The 19,366-nt window shown below is 49.1% G+C and overlaps 1 protein-coding gene across 2 annotated transcripts in view; it reads left to right on the top strand.

The window, feature by feature from the left end:
• The window catches only part of LOC122895648, a 407,274-nt gene that overhangs the window by 369,696 nt on the left and 18,212 nt on the right, over nucleotides 1–19,366 (top strand). The window lies entirely within an intron of this gene.

Below are 19,366 nucleotides of genomic sequence, written 5' to 3'. Positions count from 1 at the left end.
GAGAAGTGCGGCTTATTTAAAAAAACATCTCTGAGGGGCGCCTTGGTGGCTCAGTGGGGTAAAGCCTCTGCCTTCAGCTCAGGGCCTGATCCCAGGGTTCTGGGATCGAGCCCCGAGTCGGGCTCTCTGCTCAATGGAGAGCCTGCTTCCCCTCTCTCTCTCTCTGCCTACTTGTGATCTCTGTCTGTCAAATAAATAAATAAAATCTTTAAAACAAAACAAAACAAATCTCTGAGCCTTGCGGAAGAAGCAGTTCTAACAGAGAAGCCTTTGCTAACCTGAAACACAGACTCAGGCTTAGTGCCTTTGGAACCTGTCCTGATTTTATTGACGGACCCACACCTAGAACATTCCACCCCGGATTTCTCAGTGGGGATAAGAGCAGAACAAGGTCTTCTCTCTAAGGAACTCTTTGGAGATGGGCCAAGGTGTACTCCGGCTTGATTAAAAGGAACATGCCTGGTAGGGTATCCAGTTGAGATGAGAGCTGCCATTTTGGTCCCCAAGCACCTTCCACAGTCCGCTCCTGCACACTAACGAGGTGACTCACTTTGCCTCTTTCCTCCGTGCCCCGGATGTGTTCACTCCCAGGGACATGTGAGTCACAGGAAGTTTGTCTGGGGAATCCTGTGGTGTCTTAAGTAGCTCTTGAATCTTACAATTTCTCTCCATTCCCCTGCATCGTCTCTTGTCCCTACCCCCCTATCCTGTTCAGGCTCTCATCTGATCCCATCTGGACTGTCACAGTAGGAACTGTTCACCTCCCCGCTACTCTTGCCGCCTTCAGTGTGTCCTCTGCAGAGCAGGGACCAAAGTCTTCCCAGTGAACTTGGACCAGAATGCAAACGGGCCTGCAGGTCGTGCGTGACCCGCCCTCCTCCCCAACAGCAACAGCAGCCACTCCCCCTGTGCTCACTCCACGCCTGCCTCACCAGCCCTTCTAGCAAATTCACACCAGATACGATTTGTCACATCTCCCCTTACAGGCCCCCAGTCCTTCGAGATCTTCTGTGGTGTCCCGTAGTGCTGAGGATGAGAATCCCAAAAGGGCTCCCCGAGTCCATCACAGTTGGGCTTCTGCCCACCACTCCGACCTCCTCTCCCGTGACCCCCATCTCTGGGGTCCAGCTGCCTCCCGTGCACGCAGGACTCTCCCCATCATGGGCTTTGCGTCCCCGTAGAGGCTCTCCCCTTCCTCCCTTCATGTCCCTACATCACGTCTGAGCCTCAGCGTAATCATCTCACGCCGAGCTCTGGTCCTCTTATTATATATGCTTATTGCATTATAGACTCTTGCTCATGGTTTCCTAGTGGCCGATTTTCATTTATTTACACGCTTATTATATTAGCAGCTGTCCTCCATGGCAGACTCGAAGCTCTGCAAGGAATGTGGCCGTGTCTGTTTTATGACTGTGTTCAGCCCGCTGTTGTGAATTGTGCCTTCCTCACAGCACTGAGAGGTGCTAAGTAAGTATTAGGAAGGACTAGGAAGACTCAGCACCCCCTTCGATCACAAAGGCCCATATTTGGAGGACTGGGCCAACACGTGCTTTTCTGGAGCTCTGGGGGTACAGGTCGAGGTGAGGCAAACTAGGGAATTTGCAAAGCACGAGGCATGAGGGCAGGTTAGAGCATCAGGAAATGGTGTTACCTGACATTCTCTGATGTCTTTGTGTGTACTTTTGTCCGATATTATCCTCTGTTGCAAAGCCCTTGAAGACAGGCAAAGGACCTTTCCTTCTGGTCCCATAAGCATCTTGCTCAGGTGCTCAACAAAGCTGCAAGAATGAAGGGATGTGTGCATTATGGATTCAACTGAGATCTTACTATCTGAGCTGAGGTTCCCTCAGGAGTCACTAGGGGAAGGAAAGGAAGGCTTGGGATGGTTATTTATCCATAAAACACGGTGTGTTGGAGGTTTTTACACAACGTGCTAGAAAGGGCCCGAATGGGTCCTTCATCGGCTAACATTTTTTGCAAGCATACTTTTGCCAGGCCCTGTGATGAATGCTTTGTGGGTGTTATCTCATTTAACATGAAGTTAATTTGTAGTGCTGCTTGCTTTCTAGAATGGGTGCACTGAGGCTTGGAGACAGCTAACCAGTCTAAGGTCAGAGAGTAACTGGCAGAGTTAGGACTCAGATGTGGGTCTGACTTCCCAAATTCACAGATGCAGTGCACCGCAAGGATTCCTCACTACCTCTGGGCCCATGAGAGAGGCGGCCCATGTCTTTGCCTTCATGTCCTGGCCTATCGGATGGAACATTCCATTTGTGCCCAGATCTCAAGGTTGAATGGGAGGATGTGTGGGGGCAGAGAGGCATCAGGGATTCCTTGGCCTGAAGGGGGTGCCCTGATTCATTCACTGAGCTCCCGCGCCTCATAAGCGTGAAAGGGCGCCGTCATGTCATGTGACCTCCCATTTCTCAAGCCTCTGATGATGGCCAGGCGGCAGTGTGCATGCAAGGTGACCCTGAACGGTTACCTGCTTTCCAGTTCCCACCGGAAGGACCATCTTAGCAGACTCAGAAGCCAGAAGAGGTATTTCGCTCCGGTTTCCGGTAATTTGCTCTGCTCTGTGAACTTCTGTGTTTGCTTGTCCAATTTCATGAAAATTGGATTAGTAAGTGTTCATTGGTGCTGACTCAACCAGTCTACAAGGGTTGGTGTCAAACGGAAGCAGAGCTCACGGGTGTGATGGTTGGACCCATGGCTGTTGGGAATCAGGATTCTGCAGGGGTATATGGTAGGTTACTCTTAGGGAAGATGGTATCCTCCACCTCCCCACTCCCCCCGCCCCACAGACCTGTGAAAAGTGGAGGGACACTTCTTACATTAGAACAGGGAGAGGGTTTGCTTCAGGTGCTGGTGAGCTTGTGGATTTGATCAGGGTGTCCATTGTCCATTCATTTATTCATTGAATCTTTTTAAATTCACACCTGCTATGTGTGCGGCTGTTCTGGGCTCTGGAGAACCAGTGATGAATGAAACAAAATTTCTGTCCTTGTGAAGCTTATCTTCTGTCGGGGCTAGGGGAATGATCACCAGATGAGAACACGACAGAACGTCAAGCAGCAATTCTGTCCAGTGCTTCTGTATTCTCTGTGAAGTATGAGAAGAGGTCATCTTTTTAAAGATTTTATTTATTTATTCGAGAGAGCAGTTGCGAGCGAGTGGGGAGAGGAGCAGAGGGAGAGGGACAAGCAGACTCCGTGCTGAGCGCGGTGCCCGATGTAGGGCTGGATCCCAATGGAAGACGTCGTCTTTTAAAAAAAAAAACACACCAGATTTATTGAGATATAATTCACACATTATAGAAATCAGCCATCGAGAGGGTACAGTTCAGTGGTTGTTAGTATATTCACACTCGTGTGCAGTCACCACCACAGACAATTCTAGAACATTCCATCACCCCAAAAAGAAACTATAAGCTTCCGCCATCACTGTCCTATGTCCTACCCCCACCTGCAGCCCTAGGCGCCAGTGACCTGCTGCCCGTCTCTAGAGAGGTGACTGTTCTGGACAAAGAGCCCTCTTCTGAGAGTGAGGGGCTAGGAAGGACCCATTCCTCCCAAAGGAAGCCCCAGAGCTCCCTCTAGGATCCAAATTTCCATTGCTCTGTAAGCTTGGGTTCTCGGGGTGGGAGGAGGTGCCGGCCGGTGCCCTGGTCCGAAATCGCTCTTTTGTGACCTGACCTTCCTCGGCTAAACCCTCCCCGAGGCGGGGCCTCCCAGCCAGCCTGTGCGTGCGCGTGCGCATGCGTGCACCCAGGAGCGCTCCGATCCCACGTGCAGGTGTGTGTCCAGGTAGTGATCAGCGTGTCCTGTCGGTGGAGCCTCCCCTCCGTCCACGCGGCCGTCACTCTGCGGCAGCAGCCCGCTCTCTGCTTCCCCCGCCTCCCACCTTGCTTCCCTTCCAGCCTGTTCTTCCCGAGACGTCAGGAGAAATGATAAAGCCGGAATCAGACCCGGGCCTTCTTGGGTTGATGACTGTCCCGCGGGGTCCTCTCGGTAGCTGAGGCTCCTGGCCGTGGCGCACGAGGCCGCGCCTCACGTGCCCCTGCGTCATCTGTCCCTCCCCTCTCCCCCTTGGCCCTCGGAATCACCTGCGGTCCCTGCACAGTTGCCACGCGCTCCCGAGCAGGCCTCTGCACGCGCCACTGCCCCTCTGGAACACTCTTCTGCTCCCACTCCCACTCATCCTTCGGGCCGCAGCTTGTAGATTACTGAGGGATTATTATTATTATTATTTTTTTTTTTTTAAAGATTTTATTTATTTGTTAGAGAGAGAGAGAGATACAGAGTGCAAGCACAGGCAGACAGAGTGGCAGACTAGAGGCAGAGGGAGAACCCTGCGAGCAAGGAGCCCGATGTGGGACTCGATCCCAGGACGCTGGAATCATGACCTGAGCGGAAGGCAGCTGCTTAACCAGCTGAGCCACCCAGGCGTCCCTACTGAGGGATTATTTTAAGGGCCTTCCCTGTGTCCTCAGAATGTCGTTGGGGCGCCTGTATTATTTCTCCATTGCTGCTTGACATTTCCTCCCCCCCACCCCAAATTTAGCATTCTCTCGCAGTGCCTACTTACTGTCTCATGGTTTCTCAGGGTCAGGAATTCAGGAATTGGTGGTTCTGGATCAGGGTGTCTCCTGAGTAGTCATGATGTCCCCTGGGGCTTCCGTCCTCTGAGAGCTTGACCGGGGTGAGGTGAGCCCTTCCTAAATAGCTCAGCCCCATGGTGGTTGGCAGAGGGCCTCGGTCCGTCTGGGCTGCTTTGTAGGATTTGCAGTGTCCACACTTGCAGCTTCCTGCACTTACCTGATGGAGCCCCTAGCAGACTGTTGTCACCCTCTGTCTACTTACCCGCCCCCCACCCCCACCTCCGTGAGTTCCTTGAGGGTCGGGACTGCTTTCCCTTTGCAACCATTTTCCTAGACGCTTCTGTCGGTTCTTGCCCCGTGCCTGCTAACCATTCCTTTGTTGGAATGAACCAGTGATCCGTCCTGGACACACAAAAGTTACAGACCAGTAACTCTCTCAAATCGCAGGCCTGCAGGCCACCTGGGGGTTTGGTTAAAACGAAGATTCTGATTAAGTCTGGGCTGGAGGCCGAGGTGCTGTGTTCTAACGAGCCCCCAGGTGAGGATGAAGATGGAGGGCGGGTCTAGAACACGTGACCCCAGTCCCCAGCGAGCTTCCTGCCCTAGTGCGGAAGACCGGGCGCCCAATGGGACAGCCTGAGACCGGCCACGGGGCCGTGTTTGCCTGGTCGTGGGCTTCTCTACCGTGTGCTGGCCTCGCTTTCTCTTCCTTGACCCAGCGTGGTGGAGCAGATGCCAGTAAAAGTCATGAAGGCGTCTGTGCGATGCAGAAAGCATTTGAAGCTTACGTAAGTTCTCCATTGGCTTTGTCTCTGGGATAGAGCTGGGGGGGGGGTCCCTCATGTTTGGGCAGAGGGGCTGTGTAGCATGAGCCCGGGCCAGAGGGAAGCCGGCCAGGCTCCCTGGGAGGATCTGGAAGAAAGGCAGGGTTCAGTGGCTGGTGGCTGGTGACGGAGTCCCATCCCCACCCCAGAGCACCCAGGAAATCCAGCTTCGGCTGGAAGCAGGCTGATAGACCAGATGACGTGTTTATACTCTTCTTTCCAGGTCTTGGAAGCATACACAATTCTAAGGGTCGCCTTTTAAGGAAAAATGAGTCGATTTGGAACTTTGAAACTCTTTCTGGTAATATCTTGGGTCTTTTATACTCGTGGCTCTGATTTTAGCAGTGTGGGGGCATTGATGTGTATGAGGGACATCTGGGGTCTCAAGCCAGCTTGCTGCTTCCCTCGTGAGGGGCTGATGGGCGCAGGGGGCAATCACGGACACCCCGACCCTTGGGGGAGGAGTTTCACGTCTGCTGAATCCAGTGATCCAGTCTTGACTGCGCATCGCAGTCACCTGGGATCTTTAAAAAAATGAGGCGGGGGTCTCTGCTTCCCGACTTCTGACTTCACTGGGCTGGAGTGTGGTGTGGATCCGACCGTATTAAAAAAAAAACCCGTCCAAGGAACTCCGCTGTGTGGCTGTAGTGGAGAAGCCTCTGGCTTGATCACAGGTGAACCCCTCACTAATAGTAAGGCCAGTGGAATTCCCCTCTTCTTGTTCATGTGTGCGTGTTTAACAAAGGGGAACACGGTATTACAAGGTGGCGTGGCTGGTTCAAAGTCACGTTACCGGTAAATCAGAGCGTCAGAATGTACGCCCCTAGTAGTCCTTTCCGCGTTGCATCAGGATTGCCTCTGTGTGGCTGGTGTTATGCTCCTTACAAAGGAAAAGAAACTGCATGATGGTTAATTTTACTCCCAGCTTGACTGGACGCTGATATTTGGAAAGATTACTCTGGTTAGGTCCGTGAGGGGGTTCTGGAGTAAGACGAATATTTGAATCCGTAGACTGAGTAAAGCAGATCAACTCCTCTGTTGTAGGTAGACCTCATCCACGGGATGACATTGACCCTCCCCCACGTAGCAAGGGAGTGTACTGCCTGCCTCATTCTCTTGAGCTGGGACATGGGCCTTTCTTCAGATGTCAGCCGGACATCAACTCTCTTTTTGGACTGGAACCACACCTCTTGTTCTCAGGTCTTTGCACTTAGACTAGAACTTACATGGTCAAGCCTCCTGGGTCTCCAGCTGGTGTGACTTTGGGTTTTGGGACTTGGGCTCCATAATCAGGTTAACCAGTTCTTTATAAGAATAAATCTAATTAATAATAAGAGTAACAAATCCTATTATTTCTATTAGTTTTATAGTTCATAATCATATATGTGTGTGTATATATATATGTGAACAGAGGAGATATATATAGATCTCCTCAGTTCCTCTTTCTCTGGTGAACCCTCACCGATGCACTGAGAGAGGTAACAATTAGATTTCTGGATAAAGGTCCGACTTGAAGGGGGGTAGGGTTAGCGTGGCTTCTCTGTCCTTTATGCTCTTTCATGGGCTGTTTCCGGTCTTGGAAGCTAAGTTTAGACCAGTGCCCGTCTCGGATGAACAGACCGGAGACGCTCTGATGACAAAGACAGTGTCCACATCTGCTGGTGCCGACCGTGACCACACCAGGTGGGAAAACAAAAGTTGGCAGGAAGACTGGACTTCATTGACCCCAACCCTAGGGTGTGAGTGTTCTTTGTTTGGAATGATTCCCAGTTCTGGAGTTGATCCGACTTTGTATTGAGACACCTGAAAGCTTCCTGCCCACCGTCCATCCCCAGTTAAACCAGCAGATGCTCATGGCGGAGGTTGGAGATGTTGGAGTAATTCCTTTGGTGGTGAGGGGAGACCCCGAAGGCCGGACACAGAAATAACAAGCGTTCTCTAAGGAAGGAAACCAAGGTGCGCAGCGCCCCCCCCTTGTTAGCTGGGGAGGGGGGCTGGCCAGTCAGACTTATCAGGGGTGGAAGTATTTCGTGGATATTGCTTTCATGCCTGGCTCCAGAGCGCCTCTTAAGAGAGAAGGTTAGAGTTTAGGAAAGAACCTCCCTCTATAGTACTCATTAGGTATGGAATGTGGGGGCGCTGGGGGACTGATCTGTGGAGAGGCTGCGGGATGGCTGCTCTTTCGGGCGGAGGAGAATGGGCAGAAGGAGCGAGAAGACTGGGAATGGAGAACGCACGGCTGGTCCAGTGGTGGAGGACAGATTTCTGGGTCTCCCGGGAACAGGGGTGTCTAATACGACATTCCAGGTGGTTTGAAATGCCGTCCTGTGATCCCTTCCCTGACAGCGCTGGCACCTCTTCTGTCCACGTCTCTTGGCAGTAGCATTTGGGGGAGTGGTGCGGTCGGTGCTTATTGTGGGATGGGGGTGTGGTACGGCGCAGAAAGACACCTGGGTGGGGGGAACCCTGTAGAATAGAAGGGTGACCTGTAAGAGGAACCAGTTCAGTGGACGTGGAGCCCAGGGCTGTAGCTGAATTTGAGTGCCCCCAAGAATTTCTAGAGAGATGGGGGGCAGTGCTGGGTGTCCCTTAGTTCAGAGTGCTGGAGAAAATCTCCCTTAAATATCAGAAGCCAAGGTGTTATGTAGCACCTTATCATGAATAGAGACCTAAGGAAGTCCTCGAGTCTCAAACAGAATGATTGTGGCACGCAGATTGTGGCAAGCAGAGTTGGTGCAGGTCCCTAGAGAAAATACGGGATTAGAGACTCATTCATTAAACGCTGGCAACACTGCCTTCTGGGTCAGGCCCTTTGGTGTGTGCTGAAAATAGAGACCTTGCCCCGCCTCTGAGGAGCTTTTACCTCTGGGCTGTGAAGGCAGGGGAGCTGACATTTGCCGAGCTCCTCCTCTGTGCAGACGGACGCTGTGTGTTTCATAGGTGCGCTGTCCTAAGATTCTCCCAGCAGCTTTGCAAGGAACCATCATCCCCAATGGAGAGATGGGTAGACTGAGGCCCTGAGAGGCTAGGGAATTTGACCCCATACCTGACCCAGCTGATCCATCATGAAACCAGTGTTTGACCCAGGATGATCTGACCCCGAAGTTGGAGGAGGGGTCCTTCTTCCGGTCAGAGGCCCTGGAAAATTCCTAGTAAAGGGTTCAGCCTTGATTGGTGCTTTGAAAAAGTATCCCCCCTCTCCCGGAGTCTCGCCCAGTCTGCAGGGATGCGCCCCAGCCTGGCTTCTCTCCTGGCTTTCTCCCGGGGCCGGGGGGGGGGGGGCTCACCAGCGCTCTCCCCCTCAGCTCCCTTTCTAGAAGCAAACCCACCAGCTCAGCAAGGCGCGGCCCCCTCCTCACAGATGAGCGTGGGGGTGGGGTGGGGGGGATCCGGGAGAGTGCTGAGGGGACAGAGCAGGGGGAAGCTCGGAGGGGAGACTGGGAGGACCCCAGGAAGAGGCTATCCTGGGAACGTGGACGGTGTTTTTGCAGGCTCGCCTCATGCACTGGAATTAGCTAAGGGCCGTCCCCGGGGGCCTTTTTCCTGAGCCGTGCGCCCTGCGACACGGACAGGAGGAGAAATCCATCCTGAGGTCCCATAAGTTCTCAGCGGCTGAGGACGTGAGGCTGAACTGTTCTGCACCAGCCGCAGGATCGTCATTTAAAGCGATTTGCTCCAGACAGGCCCGGAATCCTGCTGCTGAAGGAATTACCTAGGAGCTGGGTGGAGGGGCTCGCGGCATCTGAGGAGCAGAACTGAATCGGCCTGGCAGGCCGGGCGCCCCCCGAGCCTGGGGTGGGTGGTGGCAAGTGGACGGGCAGCTGTCGTGTAGGGTGCAGCGCCGCACCCTCGGGGGGAAACGCGCCTCGTCCACGGGGATCCTCTGATCCGTCTGGGGCTGTCAATCAGTTTCTTACCCAATCCCCTGGCCCCGGAGGTGGGGCTATGGCCCAGACTCAGCCAATGACAGCAGCGTGTGTGCCTGGCCCTGGGGATGAGTCTGGGGCTGGGCGCAGGACCCCAGCTGGCCTGTGAGCTCCTTCTTGTTGGGCAGCGAGGACCGAGGACGGGGACGTTTCTGTGTGACACAGTTTGAAGGACATGCAGCAGGGACTCCTGGGGGCCGCCTGTGTCTCTCACAAGGCACCCGCCCGCCATCCGGGGGTGGGGGGGAGCGTGGAATCCCACTGGGGCAGCAGAACTGGAGACAAAGGGAACCATGAGTACCGAGACCCCAGTTCTGCGGTCTCCTAGAGCACCCTCGTTCTGGTCCTTGGGGCTTGTTTTTGTGCTTTGTGTCTTCTGCAATTGCACGAACCAATAGATTGTTCTGAATAAACATCTTTTAGTTGGCTAACTGTGACTTGCACGGGATAGAACCCCGACTAATGCAGACAGGAACATTAAAAATCTGTTTCTGAGAATAGCAGAAGCAGCTGGCCCCTTCCCCATCCAGCGGGTGCAGAGAGGAGCTCCCACGAGCGCGCGGAAGAGCTCCAGTGATCACACTGCAAACTGGTGGTAGATCCGAGGCCAGAGAGCGCCTGGGTCTCTTGGTCCCCAGGCCAGCACTGGGCATCGGAGCTCGGCCAGTATGCAGCTCCCAGGCAGAACGGTGGAGCCCGCCAGCTGAATAGCAATGCACAGGGTCAGGAGTCTCCAACCCTTGACTCTAGCCAGAGATACCTCCTTGTGTTCTCCACTGGGACTTTCTTTCCTTTTTCTTTTCTTTTCTCTCCCCTCCCTCCCTCCCTTCCTCCCCAGAGAGGGATCACAAGCAGAGCGAGAGGGGGAAGCAGGCTCCCCACTGAGCCCAGAGCCTGACTCAGGGCTCGATCCCAGGACCCTGAGATCATGACCTGAGCTGAAGGCAGAGGCTTAACCTACTGAGCCACCCAGGCGCCCCTCCGCTGGGACTTTCAAGACCAGGGGAGGTGTGAATCATTCTTGCTTGGGCTCTCACTTTCAGAGAGCTGGCCTAGGACTCAACTTCAGGCCCTGTGGATAGCAAGGCCTCATGCTAACCCTCCTAAAGTCTTAGCTGCTTTCACCAGGGGCTTTGCTTGGCCTTCAAAGGAAGACCAGCCCTGGAGCCACCGCAGGGGTTGGCTGGGGGCTGGGGTCAGGTACTGACCTGGTTGGGTCAGGGTAGGGTCAGGGGCACTGCTGAAACAGAGCTTCATTCCCATTTCTGCTACAGCAGCCTTCCCAACCTTCCCCCCCAACCCCCCAGCCCACCATTTTTAATTTTCTTTTATATCTTGGAGTTAATGTGCAATGTTTTGGTTTCTTTTTAAATGGTTTCTCTATAAATGAAAGAAAAAAAAAACCCTGAAAACCATTAGTCCGATGAACTTGAACCAACCACTGCAATTCTCTGAACAAAAGGTGACATGTGACAGGACAAATCAGCAAGAAAAAAATTCCAACCAGTCTTTTCGTGAAAAGGGCCAGAAGTGTCATTGTTGAAGGGGGGAAAAGAAATCACTGTTGACTTTACAGTAACCCACGTCTTGCAATATTTTATTAAATAGCGAATGTAAAGACAGCATCTTGGCTAGATGACCTCCTCATGCCCATATGTTAATTAAGAAATAGGGCCTCATTCTCTTGTTCACTTATTAGGTGCTCAGAGTATCTGTGCTCTGGGCTTACCATGCTAGGTGCTTGGAACACCACAGTGAAAAGACAGGTAGCCTCTTTCCTCCTTTGGAGAGTTGAGAAGTTCATCCTTCCCTTGCCATCAAACCCTCTTCTCTGAGAACTTTTCTTTGGACAAGCTCAGGTGGAAAAAGGTTTTTAGCCAATAAATCTGGAATCCATCCATGTTTCCCAAATCACTTAACTTCTCTAGCTGATTTCTAGTTTTATTTATTTTAATTCCAGTATCCCTGACATAGTTACATTCTTTTCAGGTGTACAATGATTCAACAATTCTATGTATGACTTGGTGGTCATCAAGATAGGTGTGCTCTTAATCCCGTTCCCCCTTTCCCCACCCCACTCCCGTAACCATCAGCGTGTTCTCCGTAGTTAAGAATCTGGTTTTTTCATTTGTCTCTTTTTTTCCTTTTTCCTGAAATTCCACAAATGCGTGAAATCGCGTGATATTTGTCTTACTCTGACTGGCTTGTTTCACTTAGCGTTATCCTCCCTAGATCCAGCCATGTTGCAAACGTGACTAATAGGACTAATACTCCATTGTGTATAGGTACCGCATCTTCTTTATCCATTCATCTCTGGATGGACACATGGGCTCCTTCAGACCATGGCTATCGTAAAGAATGCTGTAATATATATGTGTATATATCCTTTGGAATTAGTGTTTCTGTAATTTTTTGGGTAAATAACCAGTAGTGTGATTACTGGATCATAGGATAGTTCTATTTCTAATCTTTCGACGAACCTGTTTTCCAGAGTGGCTGCACCAATTTGCATTCTCATCAACAATTCCTTTTTCTTCACATCCTCACCAACACTTGGTGCTTCTTAAAATTTTTGATTTTAGCCATTCTCCCAGATGTGAGGTGATGCCTCATGGTGGTTTTGATTTGATTTCCCTGATGATGAGTGACGATGAACAACTTTTTATGTCTCTGTTGGCCGTCTGTAGGTCTTCTTCAGAGAAATGTCTTTTCATGTCTCTCTTACTTTTATTTGTATTATTTGGGGTGTGTGTGTGTGTTGAGTTGTAGATGTTCTTCATATATATTGGATACTAACCCTTTATCAGATAATGTCATTTCCAAGTATCTTCTCCCATAGGTTGTCTCTTCATTTTGTTGACTGTTTCCTTTGCTGTGCAGAAGCTTTTCATTTTGATGTAGCCCCAATAGTTCATTTCCCTTGCCTTAGGAGACCTCTAGAAAAATGTTGTTAGAGCTGATGTCAGAGATATGACTGCCTGTGCCCCTTTCTTGGATTTTTATGGTTTCAGGTCTCATGTTTAGGTTCTTACTCCATTTCGAGTTTGTGTCCGGCATAACAAAGGGGTCCAATTTGCATGTGGCTGTCCAGGTTCCCCAACAGTGTTTGTAGAAGAGACCTTTTCCCCAATGCATATTCTTGCCTTTGTTGTCAAAGACTAAGTGACCATAACATGGTGGATTTATTTCTGGGCTTTCTACTCTGTTCCATTGACCTGTGTGTCTGCTTTTGTGCCAATACCATACTGTTTTGATTATTACAGCTTTGTAATTTATCTTGAAATGGGGGATTATGATGCCTCCAGTTTTGTTTTTCAAGATTGCTTTTGCTATCTGTGGTCTTTTGTGGCTCCATACACATTTTAAGATTACTCTAGATCTATTAAAAAAAATGCTGTGGGTATTTGGTAGGGATTGCATTAAATGAGTAGATTGCTTTGGGTAGTGTAGACATTTTAACAATATTTGTTTTTCCAGGGCACCTGGGTGTCTCAGTTGTTAAGTGTCTGCCTTCTGCCTGGGTCATGATCCTAGTGTCCTGGGATGGAGCCCTGCATTGGGCTCCCTGCTTAGTGGGGAGCCTGCTTCTTCCTCTCCGGTTCCCCCGTGCTTGTGTTCCCTCTCGCTATCCCTCTCTGTCATAAGTAAATAAAATCTTAAAAACAAGGGGAACCTGGTGGTTCAGTCAGTTGAGCGGCTGCCTTTGGCTCAGGTCATCATCTCAGGGTTCTGGGATCAAGCCCTGCATCAGGCTCCCTGCTCAGTAGGAGCCTGCTTCCCCTTCTCCCTCTGCCTGCTGCTTTGCCTACTTGTGCGCACGCTCACTCTCTCTGTGAAATAAATTAAAAAAAAAAAAAAACTTTTGAAAAAAAACAAAAAACAAAAAACAAAATCAAACCCAATATTTGTTCTTCTAACCCATAGGTATGCAGTGTCTTTCCATTTCTTTGTGTTGTCTTTAATTTCTTTCACGTGTTTTATAGTTCTCACAGTACTGAGCTTTCACTTCTTTGGGTTTATTCTTAGGTATTTTACTATTTTTGTGCAATTTTGCAAATGGGATTGTTTTCCTTCTCTTCCTGCTCCTTCTTCGTTAGTGTAAAGAAATGCAACAGACTTCTGCACATTGATTTCATATCATATGACCTTCTCAAATTCATCTATCAGGGTGTACCAGGTTTTTGGTGGAGTCTTTAGGGTTTTCTGTATAGATACTATCCTGTCATCTGCATATGGTGACAGTTTTCCTTCTTCCCTTCCAATTAGTCCTGCGTTTTCTTTTTGTCATCTGATTGCTGAGGCAAGGACTTCCAGCGCTATGCTGAAGAAAAGTGGCGAGAGTGGACATCCTTGGCTTGTTCCTGACCTGAGGGGGAAGGCTATGTTAGCTGCGGCTTCTTCTGTGTCGATTACGAAGCTCATCCGGCTCTTCTCCTTTCTATCACTCTGATAGATTTTTGAGTGTGGAACCACCCTTGCAGCTTAGGAAATAAATCCCATGATATCGTGGTGGACGATTTTTTTTTTTTAAGATTTTATTTATTTGACAGACAGAGATCTGTAGGCAAGTAGGCAGAGAGAGAGGGGGAAGCAGGCTCCCTGCTGAGCAGAGAGCCCGATGCGGGGCTCCATCCCAGGACCCTGAGATCATGACCCGAGCCAAAGGCAGAGGCTTAACCTACTAAGCCACCCAGGCACCTCTGATTTTTTTTTTTTTTAATGTGTTGTTGGATTCACTTTGCTAGGATTTTGTTGGCAGTTTTTGCATCTATGTTCTTCAGAGAAATTGTCTCTGCTTCTCATTTTTAGTGGTGTGTTTGTCGGCTCTTGGTATCAGGTTAATGCTGCCCTCATAGAGAGGATTGGGGTTCATTTTCCTTCGTGTTCTATTTTTTTGGAATTGCTTGAGAACAACAGGTATTAGTTCTTCTTTAAGTGTCTGGTAGAAATCTCCTGTGAAGCCATCTGGTGCTGGACGTTTGCTCGCTGGGCATTTCGGGATCACTGCTTCCGTCTCCTTGCTGGTAATCGGTCTGTTCGCATTTTCTGTTTCTTCCTGTTTCAGTTTTAGTAGTTTACTTGTTTCTAGGATTTTCTCTTTCTTCTAGGTTTTCCACTCTGTTGCCGTACAGGTTTTCATAACATTCTCTGAAAATTGTATTTTTGTTGTTATTTTTTTTCTCTCATTTGTGATTTTGAGTCCTTTCTTTGTCTCTTTTGTTTTTTGATGAGTCCGGCTGGAGCTTTATCAGCTAAATTGATCTTTTCAAAGAAGCAGTTCCTGGTTTCATTGACCTGTTCTATTGTTTGTTTGTTTTTTAAATTTTTGTATTATTTCTGCTCTCATCTTTATCATTTCCTTTCTCTTGCTGGTGAGGTTTTGTTTGTTGTTCTCTTTCTAGCTCCTCTAGGGGTAAGGTTAGGTTGTTTATGTGAGATTTTTCTTCTTGGGATTGTTCTGGATTGCTGTACACTTCCCTCTTAGAACTGCTTTTGCTAGAGGCACCTGGGTGGCTCAGACGGTTGAGCGTCTGCCTTTGGCTCAGGTCATGATCTCAGGATTCTGGGATCGAGCCCCATGTTGGGTTCCCAGCTCAGCAGGGAATCTGCTGCTTCCTCTGCCTCTCCCCCTGCTCGTGTTTTCTATCTCAAATAAATAAAATCTTTAAAAAAAATGCTTTTGCTGCATCCCAAAGGTCTTGGACCATTGTGTGTTCATTTTCATTGGTTTCCATGTATTTTTGGTTTTCTTCTTTTATTTTCACCCATTCATTGTTTAGCACATTATTTAATCTCCATGTGTTTGTGGTCTTTCTAGGTGTGTGTGTGTGTGTGTGTGTGTGTGTGTGTATGTGGCTGACTTCTAGTTTCATAGCATTGTGGTCAGAAAATAGGCATGGTGTGACTTTGATCTTTTTGAATTTGGGGAGTTTTGTTTAGTGGCCTAATTTGTGACCTGTTCTGGAGAATGTTCTATGTGCCCTTGAAAAGAATTTTCTACTATTTTATAACAGAATGTTTTGACTATATCTCTGAAATCCATCTGGTTTAATTTGTCATTCGAAGCACTGTTTCCTTACTGATTTTTTGGGGTTTTTTTTGTTTGGGTGGTCTGTCCATCAATTTAAGTGGGTGTTAAAGTCCCCTACTGTTACAGTATTATTATCATATAGTTCCTTTATGTTGGTTAGTAACTGTTTTATGTATTTGGTTGATCCTATGTTGGGGGGCATAAATATTTACAATTGTTGTATCTTTTTGTTGAATTGTCCCTTTCAGGATTATATAGTCCTCTCTCTCTCTCCCTAATTAAGATTTTATTTATTTATTTATTTATTTATTTGTCAGGGAGAGAGCACAAGCAGGGGGAACAGCAGATAGTGGGAGATGCAAGATCCCCACTGAGCAAGGAATCTGACCTGGGACTCGATCCCAGGACTCTGGGATCATGACCTGAACCAAAGGCAGACATTTAACTGACTGAGCAAATCAAGTGCCCCATCCTTTGTCTCTTCTTCCTGTCTTTGTTTAAAAGTCTGTTTTGTCCCATATAAATTTTGGTACCCTAGGTTTCTTCTGACATCCATTTGCATGATAACGTTTCTATATCCCTTGTCAGTCTGCAGGTGTCCTCAGGTCTGAAGTGAATCTCTTGTAGGCAGCATACTGATGGGTCTTGTTTTTTTAATCTACTCTGTCACTGTGTCTTTTTATTGGAGGGTCCAGTCCGTTTACTTAAAAGTAATTATTGATATGTATTTACTGTCATTTTCTTACTTGCTTTATGGTTGTCATTTTTATCTAATCCTTTCTTGTGTACCTTCTCATGTCTGTGGTTTTCGTTAGTGATATCCGTGGATTCCTTTCTGTTTGTTATTTATATATATTATTGGTTTTTGATTTGTGTTTACCATTAGGTTTGTATATAACATCTTCTGCATTAGGACAGTCTATATTGAGTGGATGGTCACTTAAGTTCGAACCCATTCTTTATCCCCCACCCCGACCATGTTTAAAGTATGTGGTGTCATATTTTATTTTGTGTCATATTTTATTTTATTTTGTGAATCCCTGGACTGATATTTCTATAGAAATGCTTTTTCTTTCTGCTTTTGTGTGAACCAAGCATACTTTGATTTCTGGTCTTTCTACTCAGAGGGTCTCCTTTAAGACTTTTTGCAGGGGCTGGGGCGCCTGGGTGGCTCACTTGGCGAAGCGTGCTACTCTTGGTATCGGCCCAAGTCATGAACCCTGGCTCATGAGATCGAGCCCCACATCAAGGTCTGTGCTCAGCGGAGGAGTCTGCTTGAGATTCTGGTCTCCCTCTCCCCTCTGATACACAAATAAGTCTTCTTAAACATTTCTTTCAGGGCTGTTTTAGTGGTCATGAACTCCTTCAGTTTTTGCTTGTCTGAGAAACTCTTTTTATCTCTCCTATTTTGAATGATAGCCTTGCTGGATAGAGTATTCTTGACTGTAAATTCTCCCCTTTTAGCACTTTTATAGATCATGTCACTCTCTTTTGGCCTGAAAGGTTTATCCTGAAAAATCCAGTGATAGCCTTATGGAGTTTCCTTTGCATATGACTTTTTTTTCTCTTGTTCCTTTCAGAATGTTCCTTTATCCCTGTTTTGTTTTGCCATTTTAATAACCATGTGGACCACCTCTTTTTTTAATTTTTATTTTTTTATTTTTGCGGGGTGGGGGTAGGGAATGCTCTCTGTGTCTCCTGGACCTGGATCTGTTTCCTTCCCCAGATCTGGGAAGTTCTCAGCTATTATTTCTTCAAGTAAATGTTCTGCCCCCTTACCGCTCTCTTCTCCTTCTGGGATCCCTATACTGTGAATGTTTTATGTTTGATGGAGTCAATGAATTTCGTCAGTCTCTTTTTACTTTGCATAATTCTTTTTTTCTCTCATTTGTTCACCTTGATTACTTTCTATTACTCTGTCTTCTAGTTCATTAATTCGTTCCTTTGCATATTCCAGCCTATTTCTCCATCAGGTGTACCTTAAATTTCATTTCTTGAGTTCTTCACCTCTGACTGGTTCCTTTTTATGTTTCCCATCTCTGTAAGGGTCTCACCGATGTCCTTCACTCTTCTCTCAAGTCCAGTGAGTATTTTTATGATCATTACATTAAATTCCCCATCAGGCATGTTACTTCTACCCACTTCGCTTAGGTCTCTTGCTGTGGTTTGGTCCTGTCCTTTCATCTGTGATCGATTCCTCTTTCTCCTCATTTTACCTAACTCTCTGTGTCTGATTCTGTGGGTTGGGAATGTCAGTTTCGTCTCTTGCTCTTGAAACCAGTGGGCGGCGTGCACTTCTGTCAAGGTGGGGCTTGTCCTCCTCTGCAGGGCGGGGCTGGAGAGAGGGAGTGCAACCCCCCTGGAGACAGGTATGCCGGCTCCCCAAGGTGGCTGAGTAGGGGGAGGGAAGTGGCACCTGCCAGCTCCTTTGTTCCTGGAGAAGTCCCTCAGGGAACTCTGAGATGACTAACCAGCACTGCCTCAAGTCAGCCCCAGGTGCCTTGCACAACTGTGGCTTTGCACTCCCTGCAGAGTCAGCAGGTGGTTCCTTCGGGGAGGGGACTCAGCTCCTGATTGCCCTCTGGGCTCTCTCAGAGCTGATTTTTAAGCTGACTTTTAAGGTTTGAGGCTTTATGTTCCCCTGGTTGTAAACAAGCGTTGAGAAAACTTGGCTCCTCCGATTTTCAAAGCCAAATGCTGTGGGGATTTCTCTTCTCCTTGCAGGCTCCGTGGGGTGCTAGATTGTCCTCTCTGCCCTCTGTGCCCATGGCTCCCCACCTCTGCTGGTTCCCACTGAGCCCTCGACTTTCCTACCCTCTTGGATGTGAACTTTTCTCTACAATTGGTGGTGGAGTTTGGCGAGTCTCTGGAGTCCTTTCATGGGCGTTGGCTCTATACAAGTTACCTGGTTGTATCCTCGGGATGAGAGGAGTTTAGAGTCTTCTTACTCTGGCATCTTCCGGGAAGTCTCCCATCAAGTGTATTTTTAATTTCACTAACTGTGCTTTTCCTCTTTGCTGGGTTCTTTTTTATCTCTTTGTTCAGGAGCTCATGGATGTCCTCCACTCTTTTTGCGATGATTTTGTCTTGTTCTTTCGTTTGGGACCTACTCCTCTTTCTCATTGTGCCTAACTTGCTGTGTCTTTTTCTCTGTGTTAGCAAAGTGAGCTTAGTTTCTTGCTCTTGAAAGCAGGGGCCTTGTGGCGCCTGGGTGGCTCAGTTGGTAAGCATCTGCCTTTGGATCAGGTCATGATCCTGGGGTCCTGGGATTGAGCCCCACGTCGGGTTCCCTGCTCAGTGGGTAGGCTGCTTCTCTCTCTCCCTCTGGCCCTCCCTCAGGGTCACGCGCTCAAAAAAAAGTCTTTAAAAAAAAAAAAAAGGCAGCCTTAGGAAGAAGAGGTCCTCTAGCGCCCTGCAGGGCCGTGTCCCCTATTGGCCAGAGCCTGCTCCTTTCAGGGTGTCTCTGTGTGTTGTAAGTGCCCCGCTGTTGTGGCCCAGCTACGTCTGCCTTCTGTCCAGTCGCACCTGCAGTGGCTGCCGGTCGCGGGGAGGATTTGGTCCCAGTGGCCGTGGTGTGCCAGCCTCGGGCTTGAGGGGTCAGAACAGGGTTTGCTAGAGCTGCAGTAGCCGCCGACCACAGGTCTCCTTCCTGATCGTCCGCTGAGCAGCTTTCACCGGTGGGTGGGTGGGTCCGCCGTCAGATAAGCTTCCTTCCCTCTGCCCACCCCTGCGGTCTGTTGGAGGGGTCTGTGGAGTTAGCTTTCCCTCGCTGTGGGGATTCGGAGTGGTGGTGGCCCCGGATGCGGCTGCTAGCCCGTGTGGACGGGCTCCAGCCGAGTGCCGACTGGGGGTGGGTGTGGCTCTGCCGTGTGCAGGGGGTGTTGGTGAGCAGCCAGTCCTCAGCAGGGAGGGGGGGCTGAGGCTGGGGGCTGGGGCAGGGTGCAGGGAGCAGAGGTCAGCGCTGCGCTGTTGCCCAGGTGACGGT

This window comes from Neovison vison, chromosome 14, assembly GCF_020171115.1.
Source record: "Neovison vison isolate M4711 chromosome 14, ASM_NN_V1, whole genome shotgun sequence".
Classification (NCBI taxonomy): domain Eukaryota; kingdom Metazoa; phylum Chordata; class Mammalia; order Carnivora; family Mustelidae; genus Neogale; species Neogale vison.
The sequence above is the reverse complement of the archived record's forward strand: the minus strand, read 5'-3'. Positions and strand labels throughout refer to the sequence as shown.